At 39.2% G+C, this 17727-nt stretch overlaps 1 protein-coding gene across 21 annotated transcripts in view; it reads left to right on the top strand.

Annotated features, from left to right (window-relative positions):
• Positions 1 to 17727, top strand: part of ESM1 (endothelial cell specific molecule 1) — a 74215-nt gene that overhangs the window by 13818 nt on the left and 42670 nt on the right. For 11 of the 21 annotated variants that reach the window (XM_063421665.1, XM_063421667.1, XM_063421654.1 and 8 more), the window contains 5 exons: positions 5462 to 5551; positions 9282 to 9365; positions 10706 to 10793; positions 11448 to 11518; positions 14441 to 14566. The gene's annotated coding sequence lies outside the window, so the exon portion shown is untranslated. Of the gene's footprint in view, positions 1 to 5461; positions 5552 to 9281; positions 9366 to 9927; positions 9979 to 10705; positions 10794 to 11447; positions 11519 to 14440; positions 14567 to 17727 lie in introns of all 21 variants that reach the window. The other 10 variants (XM_063421656.1, XM_063421660.1, XM_063421657.1 and 7 more) reach the window with 8 other exon arrangements.

Genomic DNA, 17727 nt, shown 5'->3' with positions numbered 1-17727 from the left:
CAGTTCTTTCTCAGCTCTGCAGGGCGTCCCCAGCAGAGCAGGACATGTGGCAGACTGGGCAGATCAGAGGGTCCCGGACCTTATTTACTGTCTCCTTGACCCAACCACTGTCCACAATGTACTTTTTATTTACAAAATGTTACCAATACTTACTACCTGTGTTAACATGTCATTTCTACTCTAAACCAATCCTTGAGATCCAACTCAGCAGAAAATGGGGGACGAGAGCAAGAACAAGGAGCACAGGGGCCACTCCCCAATTCCTCCATCTTGCCTCTTCAAGCCCATATACTAAAAATTCTAAATTCTACATTTACATTCTGTGATAAACTAGCTACTACTTATTTTGAATTCTCTCGGCTTGTGATTCTTCATACAATGTGGGCATTCACTCCCATGGCCAGGGATCAGAGGCAGTGTCCTCCTGGGCTCTGGGTGAGGCTGGCTGGCCCCCCTGTACAGATCCCAGACCCCCCTGTCCGGTCTCCAAACCCTCCAGGGTCACCAGAGGGATGTTCTAGACTCCGACAGAGCTTGTCTCGTGTGGTTGTTTCTTCTCAAATGCCTAAGGCTGCAGGTATTGACAAAGGGGGACACCCACACCCTGCTCACCTTACAAGGGATCTTCTGGAAGGCCATTCAGAATGCAGGTCAAACTTCCTGTGCTCTGAGTCGGTCAGGAGGAGAGATGATGCTGGGGGAGGCTGTTTCTCTCTGTCAGCAACAGAGGGAGCTGACGAAACGTTGAATGAGCTTTGAGAGTGCCGACTCCTGCTTCCAGCAGTGAGAGGGGAAGGGTTTGCATTCTGCATGTCCACGAAGGGCTTCCTGGAAGTTGTAGAGAACTTGACACAGTTGACTTGTTGATTAATAATTAAAATATTTAGAAATCGAACAAAAGATGTCCCTAAGTATCCTGGATATGCTTAGAAAGTGCAATTCTATTTCTTACAAAGGAGAATACCAGAGCTTATCAGTAATGCATACTCAGGTCTAGGAAAGTCTGGCTCTAAAACAATCTGAAGTCTTTCCATCTGCAGTTTCTAGAACAGAAGATTCTGCATGCTGCCTCTACAAGCAGTGGTGAAAGCCTATGTGGTCCTGGGAAATCAGAAGTGAATTTTCCAACAAGCAGGATTCTCTGTAACTGTTCAATAAACCTAAGGCTGGACATGAGCTGCAGCAGTAAACAGGCATTCTTCATAAAGGGAATGATCAGTCTAATCTTGTTAAGACATCTCTTTTAGGATAAGATGAATAGTGCTGCAGAAATGTCTCTTTTTCTTTACTGACAAAAGGAAAGCAGAGCACTCCAAATGTCAGTATTTGCAGTGTCCCACTTAGTGTGCAGATCTGCTTTCCGAGTACTGCTCTTACACAATCAGTGCTGTTCTAAAAAGTACTCGACAGATATTCCCATGCACGTTTTTAAAAGGAATTTTTTCCATTAAAACAGTTTTTTCAGTAACACCTTAGATGCCTAAGAAACTCTCCATCACGAAAACTACTCTACCCAGCAGTTATGCTGCAACAGGTTTGGAAGGGAGGAATAACAGGAGAGCTGAAACAGAAAAGTAATAGGTGAGTTATGCGGTATTTAAATGCACAGACAGGATATTTACTTTTCTGATGTGTTTTTTTACCTTGTCTTTGGCCTGGAATCAGTTATGAGGATACGACCTTACTGACAGGGATAACAGTAACATGAGACAGTCCATTTAGGAAGTGTCTCCTGGAGAAAAGTTAGGAGTAACTTGTCATTTATTTGTCTCAGCTTTTCTCCTATTTCCCTAGGCTGCTATCCTGTAAACTAAAATCTAAACTAAACTAATGAAGCCCTCAGGATGAGTTTGTTACCTCTGAGGGAAGGAATATATTGTGAGAAATACACATGAAGGACATGAATGACTCAGTTTCCCACTTGCTTTAATAAGCATGGTGTGTGAAGAAGGTGATTGCTTCAGTTCTTCAGGATATAGTTGATTTTGTCATGGAGACAGAATGAGGTGCTATGAAAAAATTACCAAAAAGTTACCAAAAAGTACCTTTCTGAGAATATTACTGTTAAAACAGATGGTCAGATTTTGGTCAGGATTGAAAGAACACAAGAAATCTGCTTAACATGAGAAACAAGGCTTCAGAACACTTAGTGTGTAAGTGTTATTTTCTATTACTATACATTTTATCAGTTTATTTTTCATAGTGAACACTGGCACTTTTTTTTTCTTTTTTTAGGCATTATTGGGACCATTTGGACAAATAATTTAGGCATTATTTTGCCTTTTTGGAACATAAATCTATGCTTCAGCGACCCTCTGTCATTAGTGAAGAAGTTTGTCTTCACTAGAAAATTGACTTCTTACGTGAAGCACTAGTACTGATGTTAGAAAATCTATTACCATAATAGGACACTCAAAACCTCTTCTCTTTACTGCTATCTCCCTGTGACTGTTAATATATGAAGTTGGAACTTTTTAGTCAGTGATTATAGTTTCTCATTTTCTCTCCTTCCCTGGATTGCACCAGTTCCAAAGTTGATATGAAGATGTTAATAGCTATTTTCACATAATTACTCTTTTGACCATAACTATTGAGCAAGCTTGCTTCAGAAATGCATATCAAAAGTCTTTTTTACAGCATTTTATAGTCCTTAATTTATATTATTGAAGTTTCTATGAGGGTACTGAGCTGAACTTTTAACAGAAGGAGGCAATGTCAGCATTGATGGACTAACTAAGCTTGTTGAATAATGCTTTGTAATAATGGCACTCTTGAATATCTCTGGATGTTGGAAAGAGACCATGCTTTCATACCATTCTGGGAAACCTGATTCTTGTGACAATCACCTTATTTTATTAATAAACGAACTAGTCTTGAAAATCTTCCTTTCAACAGGAAACAGTGCTTTCTTTTTTCTCACCCCTGCTCCATCAACTGACTGGAGAGCCAGTAAATTTTAGAACTCCTAAAATAAACAACTCAATTGTTTTAATAGTCTTAGGTCAATCTAGCCAACATAGAAATTGAATGTAACTGCTCTTTTTTTGGTGAGATGATAAGCACTTTCTATGAAGTAATGTACAGAATTTTTTTTCTTCTAATGGAACATCTTTTAGAGGATTAGTACATGTTGTTCTCTTCGAATGGAGTCAGAGAATGACTTGGGTTGGATGGGACACTTAAATATCATCTAGTCCAAACCCCTTGCAATGATCAGGGACATTTTCTACTTGGTCAAGTTGCTCAGAGCCCTGTCCAACTGGGCCTTGAATGTTTTCAGGGAAGGGGCATCCACCACCTCTTCAGGCAACATATTGCACTACTTCACTACCCTCATTGTAAAAAGTCTCTTTCTTATATCTAGTAGCAATCTCCCCTCCTTTAACTTAAAACCTTTACCTCTTGTCCCATCACAACAATCTCTACTGAAAAGTTGGTGCCTGTCTTTGTTATCAGCCCCCTGTAAGTATTGAAAGGCTATGATAAATACTCCCAGAGCCTTCTCTGCTTCAGGCTGAATACCCACAGCTCTCTTAGCCTGTCCTCAGACAGGAGTGCTCCAGCCCCCTGATCACCTTTTTGGATCTCCTCTGGACCCACTCCAACAGATCTTTCTTGTGCTGAAAGCCCCAGCGCTGGATACAGCATTCCAGGTGGGATCTCACCAGAGCAGAACAGAGAGGTTCAATCACCTCCCTTAATTTGCTGGCCACACGGTTTTTGTGCAGTCCAAGATACAACTGGTTTTCTGGGCTATAAGTGCCCATTTCCAGGTCATGTCCTGCTCTTCATGCCCTCAGATCCTTCTGGGCAGGGCTGCTGTTCATCCCCCAGCCTGTGTTGATTCTTGAAGTTGCCCTGAGCCATGTGCAGCATCTTGAACTTGGCCTTACTGAACCTCATGAGGTTCATGTGGATTCTGTGTAAACCTAGATTTATACTGTCATTTACAATTAGAAGCTGAGTTAGAGCAAATATATTCAGAATTCTAGATCAAGGACTACAACCATTTCCTAAATTGTGATATGGGCATCTTTGCAAAACACTGTCTTGTGGCCAAAACCTGAGTTCTTCCTAAAATGATTTGAAAGTCAGTCCTGGCTAAACTCATATGAAAATCTACTTATCTTCTTAGATATAGTAATAAATGACTATGTACTTTGTGCTGCCTGTTAGTATAAAGGAATGGGATCTTTTGAGAATAGAATCTTCTCACATACCACTGAATGTGTGTGGTCTCTCTGTGGGCCAAAATATTACTTCTTTATATATACAATCAATTTTCCACAGAAATGTCTGCACTAATTTTAGAGGTACACATATCCTAGCAATGTGATTAGCTTTCTGCCAAGTTGTCTGTATAAATCATACAGAAAATGCCTTTCAAAGATGAAGGCCTGCTGTAGAACAGCTGGAATATATAGAGGAGAAACACTTCTATTTTCCAGTAATGTTTTCCTAAGACATTTCTTGTCATGATTGCAGCAGGGTTTTGAAGAAGAGTAACACAGACTGTGCATGGCAGGGCAGATTTCACAGCCATTGGAGAGAAAGAATTCACAAATCCTGAGTGGCTGATAAAAACACCTGTTGCATTTCCACATTACTATATATAAAGAATTACAGAACAAACAGAAAGTTGGTGTCAGAGCATTCATCTCAGTGACTACTGTGAAGAAATGCATATTACTAGGAACTGATGAAGATATTCCTGTACAATGTGAGCTGATCTGAGCCTTTGAATCTTGGTTAAGACCTAAAAATTCAGATCTCCCTTTCCTTATTTTTGCTGCATCATCTCTTTCTTTCATACCCAAGGAAATGCTAATGTAATTTTTAAGATTCTGTTCCTCAGAGATACCTTGTAGCTATCTTCCAATTTATATGGTAGCAGTGGTTTAGGGAATGGGATTGTGGAGTCCATTGTCTGTGAGCCTAGTGTGAGGGAGAACTCTGACACCCAGGAGGTGTCATGCTGTAATCAATGTCCCTGCAGTGTGTGCACCACAGAACTGCTCTTCTCTCAAGACAGACTTATTGACAGCGTCTAGGAAATGTCACTGCAAGCTGGTGACATCAGTCCAAATCCCAGTTCAGAAAGGACAAGAGGTCATTAACATTTGACAGGTGACCCAGGCAGTAAGTGCAGAGGTACTGGTTTGGACCTTCTTCCACTGCTAAGGTGGCCTTGTTCAAACAGCTTTGTTAAACTGTGTGTGGGGTCATTAGCAGTGAATCTGTGGTGTGTGAAAGGAAAAATGTCTCCAGTCTCTTAAGTTAGAGCAATATGATTTGGATATGATTCGATATTCTGTATTGGTTATTCATTTCCCATCTCAGAGAAGAGGCTGTTTTGAGGCTTTTAGGTAATGACGGAGTCCTTTGATGGGATTGGTGTCATCCATGATATTTAAACATGTTTTTCAACTGACTTCTTAATTCAGTCATATTTTCACTTCAGCTTATCTTCCAGTGGTCCTGGAGGTTGGATATAGCATGGTAGAACGTGGTGATGTGAAGGTCTGGGAAAATACAGGTCACATCTGGAAAGGTATGTTCCAATATTGCATTTTCAGGCACACTAAACAACAAGATGGTACTGTCTGCATCTACACTGGAAAAGCAAGTGCCTCTACCTCTTCCAGTAAGTGTAAGAGAATAATACAAAGTAGCTGAGAGCTACCTGGTCAGAGCTATTTCTAGAGTTCTCACAACCTCTGAACAGACAGCATTCCAGCTGTTTCATGTGGTTAACTCCTAGTATTTTACCTGGCTCTCCTTTGGCCCCCATCTGATGCACTGGCAGCCCTAAAACATTAATTTCCTTTCAGTTTTTCTGTTTCAGAACACTGCAAACAGTACAGATTGGTGCTGTGGGATGGGCAGGGGATATATGTCATATGGACTGTTGGGAATATGAGAGTGAGGGGCACGGAGAGATAGTGGAATTTTGTTGCTCATGCCTGCAGGGGAAGTTCAGACTGTCCCTAGCACTGCTGCTGGTTTTGTCTGTGGTGGAGTTGATTAATTTACTACATAAAATATCCTATGAATTAATGAGCATTAGGGAGCGTGAATGATCAAGTGATTTGAAAACAGGGGGAACATGAAGAGATAACCTGTGAAATTGTACAGGCATTCCCGTACTTATTTGAGAGTGAGACAGTTCATTAAATATCAGACTAATATTTTGGTGTGTCTGTCTTGGATGATTTGTTTTGTCTATTGAAATGCTCTGGCTATTCCTCTTTATAAATCTGGATTTCACCCCCTGTAGAAGAAGCTGGGGTTTATGTGATAGATTTGTCCTTTCTTCCATTGCTTTCCTCAGTGCAAATAAACCTTGTTTCACAGCAGTTAATAGCAACAGTACAGGGATAAGTCACTGTGGTTTTTTCTCTTGATGACAAATGAATAAAGGCTTTAAGAACACCAGGTTGGATGCCACATACCTACTTGTTAATTGAGTAGTTTGATGGGACAGTGCTGACTACTTATCACTTCCTGAGTCCTTATTTGAGAATTGACACAGGCACATGAGAGCCAAAATATTATCCAAAGTCAGTGATAATCACTAATACCCAGGCAAAATAACAAAATGGCATAATGAAATTTGATTTCCACTAAGAAAAGAAATATAAAAATATTATATGTTATGCATATTCACATGTCCATGAGGTAGGTGAATAGAGCTGACAGGGTAACCAGTGTGATTTGGGGTAGATGCATTACTCACAAGAGAAAAGAATCCTGAAATGAGTTAGAGATGATTTCCTGTGTTACTGTCCCATTGCACAGCACCAGCCACCAATGTTAAAGAAGAAAATTATATACAGAGTTTCAGAAGTGTTGCCATTCATTGAATATTAAAATTAAGTGCCTTAAGGTTCTTGAATTATCTTACTTGATGGGATTCAGAAAGACTTAGTAAAATTTTCAAAAATAATGAAAAATCTAGATATTAAAAATACAGGTTTTTTTCTGTACTGCAAACCCTCATTTTAATAATGTTAGACTTTTTTAGGGTTAGAATGCAGTATTACAGAATCCCATTGGGCAGATCTGAGGTCATTCCTGAAAACCTTAATTGCTTATCACCACAGAATTTTAGACACAGAAGTAAATCTCTGTAATCTTCTTGCTCATCTCCAGAGAGAAGGAATACCACAGCTAAGAGGAGAAATATTTGCTGTCTGTCAAACTGAATTTTGGAACAGGGGAGAAGGTTAAGGACAGAGTATGGAAAGGATACATGATTTAAGTTTTCCACAACTGTCATTGAAATTTTATATGGGATGTACATGTGTATATTTACGGAGTACAAATACTTTATCAGTGTTGAATTCTTTTTTTCAACAGGTGAGGTTAGTTGTAGAGATAAATATCATCTTCTGCCCTTGAAACTTTTAAGACTCATTGTAATTACTACTCTCTGGGGAATAAATTGAAGAAGGAAATTAAAACACAGAGAAAATTGCAAAAATGTGTGTCTTCAGCATTCTGCTCTGTACACTATTGCAATATAATTTCTTATACATAAAAATCTAGCATTAAATAATTCAAAATGCTAATGATCTGGCTTTTTTAAAAAATAGTACTGGGGAGTCATTGCAGCCTAATGTAGACCATGACCACAAAAGATGACTCTTCTTTCTCACACTTGTATTGGCTTTTGTTTCTCGTTACTGTGCTGTCATGAGCTTGTGGTGCGATCAAAGAACGTGTGTTTTAAAAACCCTTTTCTGTGGTTAGGAGACATCTGGGGGGAAATAAACACCAGAGAGTGAAAGAGTTAATTACTATATAAGGGGGTTTTGGAGCAGGAGAGCACACATGACGAATTCTGCTGCTAGTAACTTCTCACAAAAAAAAGGCAAAAAAAGAGAGAAACCCACCATGTTTTATATTAAACAGTGATACAATTTAAACAAAACATACTGAAGCCTATTCTCAGTTCTAGCTGACTGAATGCATGGAAGTTTGAAAAAGCTGGTTAAACAGCTAAATGTGTCTAGTGCTTTGAGCCTACCCAGGATGAATTAGGCCTTCAAGCCTCCTCTGAACTGTGTAGAGGCAAACTTAATAAGAATGTGAAAGGCTTAGGCCTTAGAAAAAATGGTGGCATTTTGCATTACTGATTTGTGTGTGATGAATCTTCAAATACAGGATGTCAAGAGTGGACCCAAAGTGAGCTTAGAGGTATTACCACTATGAAGCTGTCCACACCTTTGGAGCAAGAAGTGAGGCTCGATATTACTGGCTGGTGAAATGATTACTGTAATTCCTCCAGTAGTTTTTTTGCACAGACTGTGTGTTCTTCTGTGTGTTTCAAGAAAGATGGTGATGTGTCCCCTTCACATAAAATGGAATCACTGTAGGACATAACTCTCATACAGGTTCCTCCAGCTTTAGATCTCAATGCAACTTTCAAACCAAATAGATCTACCTCTAGTTAAAACTAAGTTAAATGTTTCAGCGATAGGCCTTGGCTGTCTAGTAGCCAAACAGCAGCAGTTTCATTGAGTGGACTTTGAAATATCTTGTTTAGGAAGACAGCAGTGACATCATTTGTGGTTTGGATAACACCTTCTAAATTCTCACTTATATCTTTGTTGGTAAACAGGCAAAAATTAAACACTCATAAGTTACACACAAACACACACAAATCTCAGGTCTGAAGATTTTGAGTGCTTCATAAGATCTAACAAACTATTTATGTGTATGTATTTATAATTGCCCCTGGGAAGATTTTTTCTGCATACCTTTGCAAGAGTTCATGAACAGGTTTGTTGGTATGACATACACAGATAATGCACAATGTATGTCCCAAGACTGACAACACTAACAATCGTGGTCTATGGAAACAGTCAGGTCTGTAATTAAACAAGCTGATGGATTCAACTACTCTCCAGAGAGATTTTAGTTACCAAAATATGATAGCAGACCTTGGTAGCACATTCTGTGCTTCAGGGGCATGCAAAATGAGAATGTCCTCTTGGTATTAATGCTGTACACCATCTGGTGCTAACCTACATGACATAACAGGGTGTTATGAAGCTAATTACTACAGTAATTTGTTTTGCAAGTGCAATGTGCCTAGTACCAGGGAGAATGGAAGAGGTACTCCCAGCATACATTTACTGACAAGCCCTGAAGATGAGGAGCAGAGTTTCCTTAATAACTTTTTCCATTTTTCCCAACCATCTAATGGTAGGCAAACATTATCATTGACTCAAAGACGGTGGACAAATTGGATAGACTCTGTCCTATGTCTTTCTCAGACACAGGAATCCCCTTGGAACAAGGATATTTTAGGATCTGTATCTGTTGGAGAAGGAGCCTCATTTCTGGTGGAAGAAATTAGGGTGAGTGATGCGGCAATGTAAAATCCAGGGTGACAGATTAAAGAAATTCTAGTGGGTAAGCTGTAACTCAGATGCTGCTGTGCATAAACATACACATTTGAGGAGACTAGACTTACAAAGACCTTGGTTCATCAGAGATGATCTCCTTCATGTAAGTCAAATTCTTGCCAGTAAAGGTTTCACAGAAGAATTCTCTGGATGTTTTTCCATAGTCCTCTCCAAACCATACTGCCCCTTACCTCAGCCTATCATCTTCTGGGTTTTTTTCAGTAATTTTTAGTAGCTTTCTTCTAGAGCTAAACATGTGGGGCTGGAGCCTTGAGAATCTTGTTGCTGTCACTGTAGGACCTGCTGCACACATCTGGAATGGATGAACTCTTCAGGCTGTTAAAAGCATTGATTTGAATTCCAGTTCTGGACACATTTTGTGTCTGGCTTGATAAAAAGTGCAATTTGCACCAGTGATGGAGAAGAACAACTACTAGACAACTTACTTTTTTTTCAGTCTTTCTCCATTTTTAGCTGGAGTGGTTACCAAACTACTTGACACTGATTTTTTTAGGGAAACAAATGGGAAAGATTGACTAAACTACAGAAGAATTCTGCTGAAAATGTATGTAGCACTTCCCAGTATCATTTCCACCTTACTGAAGATCCAGACCTAGTGACAACCAGAATTAGCTACATGTAAAGGAGCTTCCAAAACAAAAAAAAGGTGATGACTGAATTAATGATTCAGTTTTCCAGTGGCAATCAGATTATTTTTCCATCAGTAAGAGGAACTCTCATTAAATTATTTTATTCAGCACAGGCTATGTTTTTCTTGTATGTCTTTTGCTAAGATCACTCTACTAGTCAATGTCCTTAGAGTTCAATTCAAAACTCTTTGTATAGGTTCACATTTGAGAATTTTACTTCAGTCTGATTATACACATATATCATATTGCTGTTATGGGACACTACTACTAATAACAGGATTTTGTGTGACTTAATTGAGGTGCTATTTAATAACTGGCCCTATCTGCTGGACTCATGAGTCAGCAACCTGAAGGTACTGAAGTACAGTGTGCTTCCATGTATGAACTCCTAAATGCCTACATGTAAATAAATAGCTTTAAACTCACAGGTATGTACCCCTTCAATTCAGTCTGACTTCTGCATCATTTTCGTGTTGAAATTTGGAAATACTCATTGTCTTAATTCTGAAATAAATGAGCTTAAAGGTTTCCTTATGTCAATTCAGAACTGGGGAGTGGCCAAATTGTAAACAAATGAAGGGAACAAATTTTTCTTTCTTCTTGCTGTCAAATTTTTGTTTCTTGTTTGTTTTGGATTGGCAGTTGTGGAACACTGAAACCAGAAAGAGGCTGAGAAATATGTTTGGCCACCTGTCTGTAATTGGAGCTGGAATCATTGTATTCTGAGCAGGTGAGTAGCAAAGTCTGTTCCCAGAAAATCTTGCTGGTTTTACTCAGGCAAATGTCCCATTCATTTTAGCTGTTTTTCTTGGCATTTTTCAAATATGGTTTACCTCTTCTCCCACCTCTCACCCATCTCAGAAATCATTTGTAGATTTATTGTATGACAGGAAAGCAGCCAAAGAGGGTTTAACCTGGTTCTGTAGTCTCTGTTTCTTGCTCTCTTTCCAAAAAACCTGTCACCACTTGCAGAATTTCACTATAATTTGGAGACTGTGACTCTGGTTTTGTGCAAAGCCTGAGCTTGAAATTGTTTTGTCTTTTGTTCAGTGGGTCTGAACCTCAAAAATCCTGGCCTGCCCTGTGCTGGGGAGACAGTATATAACTTAGATAGCCCCTTCCTTGATATCAAGACACCCTCTGTCTCTTCAAATGCACAGTAAAGCACAGCTGTTAGGAGTTGCACACCTCTCTAGCTGTGCATCTGCAAGGAAAGGCCAGCTCATTGCTATCTACAACCCAAGGAGGGGTGGAGTGGCTGACCTTTGCATTGTCAAGGGTGTATTTTATATTTTGTGTTTAGGCATCATTTCAGTATGTGGGCTGAGATGACAAAGATCAAATGTACTCTTGTGGGTTTTTTTAATCCCACTTTCTGTTTCAGATCTTTGACTCACACATGAAAGGGCTGAGGGGAGACTTGTGTATGATGAGTGCTTCTGTGATTTTAAAATCGTGAGTTAATGTTCTGTTTAACTTAAATGGAAATATAATAGCAATGGTAGACTGACTTTATTATCTCAAAATCAAATATTTCTTGATAAGAACAGCAGTGGCAGATTTATTTTTGGTTTCACAAGATGCTCTGGTTGTGGTTGTATGAGGTCTGCAAGGTGGAGGTACAAGGAGGTACAGGCATACCATCTGAACAAAGAGTTAATAAAATGCAGTTGCAATTACGTTATGTGGGTTAAGCTACAAGGTTACAAGGATGCAGGTGTAACACCTTGCCAGTGCCAAGTGCTGTAACCTTACTACAGTAAGAAACAGTTTTGGTTCGCATTTCCTCTTGGCCAAAGCGGTGAAAACAACAGGAACTTTGGAGCAGAAATTGATGATAAAATTCGGTGTGAAGCTGAGGATTATAGTTATGGTTGATACATTAGGTTGAGGTAACATTTACTTATTTTTCTAGGTTTGAAATTAACCAGATAACTCTAATATTAGGACAGAGTTAAAATAACTGCACAAAGTAAAAAAAAAAAAAGACATGGACTTAATATTATTGATTACTAAAATTAGAGCAGCATTCTTTCACCAAACTTCATTGTTGAAATTTCCAAAGTATCAATTGACTTTGGGATTACATTGTAACTGTTGTGGTTAAAAAATAGTCCAACAGCACATCATCATGAATCTGCAAATTAATTTCAGTACCATAAAGTCCATTATACATGCACAACACAATGACATTTCTTGCAATAACTCAGGTTGTGTATACATTTTTAGTGCCTCCAAGTAACTCAACATATATCTGAAAAATCTTTAAGAATCATTGCAGAAAAGCCTCCAGTTACCAACACTTACTAAAATAATTAGAACCCTTAAATAAATTTATTGCAGTAATTTCAGATACCTGTTTCTTGGGTACCCAGAAAGATTGTACTGAACCTGCTGGTTTTATTTCAGTGTCATCATACTTCTCTATGTGTGAATTTCCAGCAACAAGCTCTTCTGATTTGTCATAGGATTAATGTAAATAATATCTATAAAAATGGCAAAATACATTGCAAGGTATTTTCAATATTTTCAGTTCAGCTCCCCTATTAATGTGTAAAAGCCAAATCTAGGAGCCAAGCTTAAAGAGTAGGGGTATTCCTTCCTGCCTTTGGCAGAGTGATGATACTGGTTGTAGAGCAGTGAATTCATCTCCTAACAAGCAGCTACTGCAACAGTGTTAAGCTGTGAAGGTTTTCCTAAAGCCTTGGAGTGGGAGGGAGAAACGAGGCAAGGGAAAGGACAGAACCAAAGGATACATGGTAAGAAATCCCTTCAGCAGTACAATGCAGTTTTACACTGCCTCTGCTGGGTGTGGAGTCATACCTGGCTGTGGCAAAAATCACCCCGTGAAAGGATTTTTCACAAAGAACAGAAATATTTTACATTGAATGGCTCAGCAGTTGGACAGAGTGTAGAGTGGAGGCATACACTGTGCTCATGGAAAAGAAACTTGAGAGACAAGAGGTATTCTGCCCACTTGAATGGAGTGGCTGCCTGGCTCCTTTGTGTTGTCAGTCACCTCCACAGTCAGGGTGTGCCTTTGATAGTTGTTCTGTGTTTCCTCTTACTGGAACGCTGTTGTTCTGCTGACACGTTTCACTCTGATGTGGTTTGCTTCTGAAGAAACACTGGTGTGACAAAGTTGCTTTTGAAGTTGCATTAACATTAAACCCGTGCAGCCTTTTCTCGTCTGCAGTGATTAACTATTAGGATCTGTCCATCAGTGTGATGTTCAGGTTGCTCAGCACTATGCTGGGATTCTTCATTAAAACAAAAAAGCATTTGCAGCCTGAAATTGTCACTAGCCAACCTGTTGCTGGCAACTGGGACTAGGGGTGGTATATTGAATACCTGGCCTGGTGTGAAATTGCAGTTACAGACTCTGAAAACCATACTTCCTTTCTTAGCAGCTGAAGTATATGAAAAAGGCATATTGCTCAGGCATTTTTTCGAATTATCTTACTGATGTCTGTTACTTTCTTCTGTCTCTGATGTAATTTTAAGACCAGTTCTCTTCATAGATATGTTTGCTAGGGCTTTGATACTGGATTAGGCCTTTGTAAATATACTGCAAAACAGAAAAAATATTTATCACATTTTCTTCTATCTATGTACCTTCACAGAAAAGTTTGGTGGTGTAATACTTACAAGTTTGCAAACAAGATATTTTGACTTTTGGAGTTTTGGAAAACTACCTCTGCTGCAATTAATTTGATATATGAGGTTCCTTTTGCCCTCCTGCTCATATCTTTGTGCCATTGCTGGAGAAATATGCTGAAGAAGGAAATTTTAAATGAAACAATTCAAGGTTTTTTATCATTATGTAGTTCCTGTCTGTGTGGGAGATAGGTAATAAGAGGGAGGAGAGTCCAGTGTTTACAAGCTGTTTGTCCTCTCAAAAGTACTTGAGTATGAACTGTAGTGCTCGGGTTAAAGGGTCAGGGAATTTTATTGAAACAGGTAGAACTGGGTTCTGAGAAGCTTTTCTTTGGGTAGATTCTGGGCCTTAGACATACCCTGGAATTATCCCAGGAGAAACCAGATCTCTTGTAAAACCTGTAGGCCACCTTTGCCTAGACTTCTGTGATGGCTTGGCATAGGCAGTAAGACTATCCTGCTTGGTTCTTCTGGTACTGAGGTGTGAGTCTGTGGCCTCTGAGGGGCAAGCAGAGAAACTGGAGTTTTATGAGGGTATGTGGGACAGTGTAGGTTATGAAGCAAGGGCAAGGGAAGCAGCATTTGAAGTTTTGGGATGCTAAACTGCCCTGAGTGTACATTGTGTTTGTTATAGCTGATCTTAACAACCACACTTTAATCTAAAACTCCTCTATTCCAGCTAACCTCATAATCTATTCTGGCATCTGTTTTATTTTTTAGGCTATGACCTGGTGTCCTTGGCAGTCAAAAGTCCTTGCTACAGGAGGTGGAATGAAAGATGGGATTTTGTGTGTCTGGCACAAGAATTATGAGAAAATCATCCAAAGTGCAATTACAGATTTGCAGGTGAAATGATGAAATGTCTGCATACTTAGGCTATCCTCTTTTTGTATAGCTGTGCTCATTTGGCAAACTCCCATTGACTTTGAGGGTGGTTTTGCAGTAAGAGGAGAAGCAGGATTTTCTCTGGATGTGCAATTGTGCTACATTCAGCACTACAGTGTGTGATTGACTCAGAAGCAGTTTGCTGTTCCTCATTCACCACTTCTCTCTCCACACAGAAGTGACTGAAGAGGAGATAGTCTTGAAGCCAGACACTTTTCATCACCTTGCCTTGCTGTCAATAATAGTTTTGGCCAAAACTCTAAACACAGAGAGAATGCTGAAGGGGAAGAAAAATTCCCAGAGCATTGGAGTGAGGAGAGGTGTAAGAGTTAGAGAGAAAACATCTGTCTCTGGAGTTTGAGTATTAGGAGACAGGTTCTCAGATGTAGTAAAGCAGCATGACTTGGTTTGCTGGAGCTATTATAACTTAGCTGAGGATGTATTTTGAGGGCTTTAGTGTTAAGTTATTACCATGTTTAGACAGGGCAATAAAGCAACTGTACTTTGGAGAGTTGAAAACAATTAAATGATCATTCTAAACAGATAGATAAATAAATAGTCTGCTGGTACTATTTTTCAGTAGCTTGTTCAAACATTGTGGATTAAAATTCAGATTTCTGAACTGTATATGTCAAGTCCTTTTGAAAACTAAAGTAGATTTTTAAATTGCATTAGATGTCTTCCTTGCTCTGGTTACCCAGTGAGCTGATGATGGGACAAGGCCTTCCTAGAAATCAGATGAAAATACAGAAGTATCTCTTTTTTGTCAATTCACTAGAACTCTGTGGCAAATATTTCAGTTATTTATCTGCCAAATGAGTCTGGGTTTGCAAGTGCATACCTTACATAAAAAAAAAGAGTAAAGAGCAGTCCCCTATACATCTGTGTTTGTGTTCATGGATTCGTGGGGTTGTAAAGGCTGACTTATTAAGACTGTAGTATAAATTACTTCTGAGAAATTTCTTGTTTTTCATGATGGGACTCTTTCCTATCATTAGGAAAGAATCCCATCATCCCATCAGAATTCCCTGTTCCTAGGGCCATGCCAGCTGCAGGATGTGTATTTCCACTTCTTTCTAAGGCTGTCTAGGCCAGGATTGCATGTGCTAATGTCAGGTTGTTCTCTGGCTGATGACTCTCTTGACAATACAAACCAAAATGTGACTGCTTTTGCACCTCATGATGTGAGGACACTGAACCAGCTTTCAAATGACGTTATTTAGATGTGTCTATGTTTTAAAGATTTTGCTGTGAAGAAATGTGGTGCAGAGTGTTTCTCTTGCACTCTGCTGACTGCCAGAGAAAAGTGGAATTTCCTTATATCTCTGTATTATTTTATGGTGCTGTAGGGCTACACCATATGCAGAAGTTGTTTCTTGCTGTTAAGCTTCCTTGCCTCTGGTGGTATTCATGAACAAAAAAGACCAGATTATTGCTACACAGACATATTCCTGCTTATGAAGACTCCTAATATTTCACTATAAGCAATTGAATGTTTGAAAAAGTTGTGGATGTATGAAAGTATGGTCAGAATAAATACCGTGATGAATGATTGTGACTTAGATAGTTCTGAGTCAACCTCAGACACTTTAAACCACAGAAGTTTTATACCCACAGAAGTGATCTGACAAACTGTAACTGAATTTCATTGTTTAGGCCTCCTGCAAGTGCTAAAGACCCCACTTAGGAATGAACCCCTCAGCACCAGTTGGACACTTTAGTAATTAAGGTTGACTGTCGCTTAGGATATTCAGAACAGAATGACAACAGAAAGATAGTAACCTTTTTATAGCACTGAGTCTGTTTTTGAGATACTTCTGATAGAACTGTTAGAGTAATTTAGTAGGAAAAAAAAGTTCTGGCTGTAATGTCCTCTTTTTAGAGAAGTTGTTGTAGATCAATGAAAACATACAGGCAAGCAAAATATGCAATGGCTTTGAAAATTACCTGACTTGAACATGATCTTGAAGCAATGAAATAAACCCAGAAAACTCCACTCAAAACCCATGTAAGTGAAAAATTTCAACTTGTCTGATTTCTCCCTATTGCCTTCCACTGCTTTTTGACATAGTTAATCAAATTTCAGTCAGTGTTGTGGATAGTTTTGGGTGCTTCCAAAGATTACAACTCAGGATCCTCCTTTGAAGTCATTACAGACACTGAGCAGACATAGCCAAAAGAATTCACTGAGTTGTAAACTCTTGGTCCTAAATATTGACAAAGATCCTGTACATTTCTATAACTTGAGAAGGAGCAAAGCTAGGAAATTAATCTCTGCTGAAAAATATTAGTGGTGTTGAAATCCAAGTCAAAGTTTAGGAGGAACAAATGTAGCTCAGCACCAGGACAGCAGGTACTTGCATTTAATCATAGTGTTTCCAGAGAGCCACTGTATCAGCTTCACAAATTAAGGGCAGACTTTCCACTGGAAACAGTCCTGTGGGCCTTCATCAGGTATCACTATTTCAGAGGGCTTTACAATTCCTCACATATTTATCCTTACAGCATCTTGAGCTAGAGAAGTGCCATTCTCTTGTGTGTTCATGGAGAACTCAGGTACAAGTGAAGGGAGGACACAGGTCACACACATTCGTTTAGCTGGTCACACACAACTTACTTTCAGGCTTCCTTTTAGGATGTGGTTTGTCTGATCTGCTTCAGAAACTATTACTCAGAAGATTTTTTTGCTCTTGGGGGTTTATCTTACCAATGTGATTGTCAGTAACTCACACAGCAAGAAAAGACAAAGTCCAGTATCTTCAAGGAAAAGGGCTTCAAATTTCTCTTGCTGCCATGTACCTTAAAACCTCATGGGTTTTCCTGTCATTGACACAGTTCTACAAGGTACAGGAAATCTATGCCAGAGCATGAGGTAAATGCAGCTCTCAAGAGTCTCAATTTAGTTCCAGACTCTTTCTACCTTCAGCTCAAATTCAGTGGCTGTTTGTGGGTGAGATTTTTGTACCACATTAATGAGTTTTGTACATTCTTTGTGCTGCTACTGGGTAGCTTTCTGCTTTCTGTGCGTCGCTCCCAAGATTTACTACGACTGCAGACGAACTCAAAACACAATTCCACTCAATGGCTTCGTGGATTCATTGTTGAAAGATCTCCTTAGCAGT

The sequence above is a fragment of the Prinia subflava genome, chromosome Z, assembly GCF_021018805.1.
Source record: "Prinia subflava isolate CZ2003 ecotype Zambia chromosome Z, Cam_Psub_1.2, whole genome shotgun sequence".
NCBI classification, from domain to species: domain Eukaryota; kingdom Metazoa; phylum Chordata; class Aves; order Passeriformes; family Cisticolidae; genus Prinia; species Prinia subflava.
Note: the sequence above shows the minus strand (reverse complement) of the source record. Positions and strands in the feature narration are given on the sequence as shown.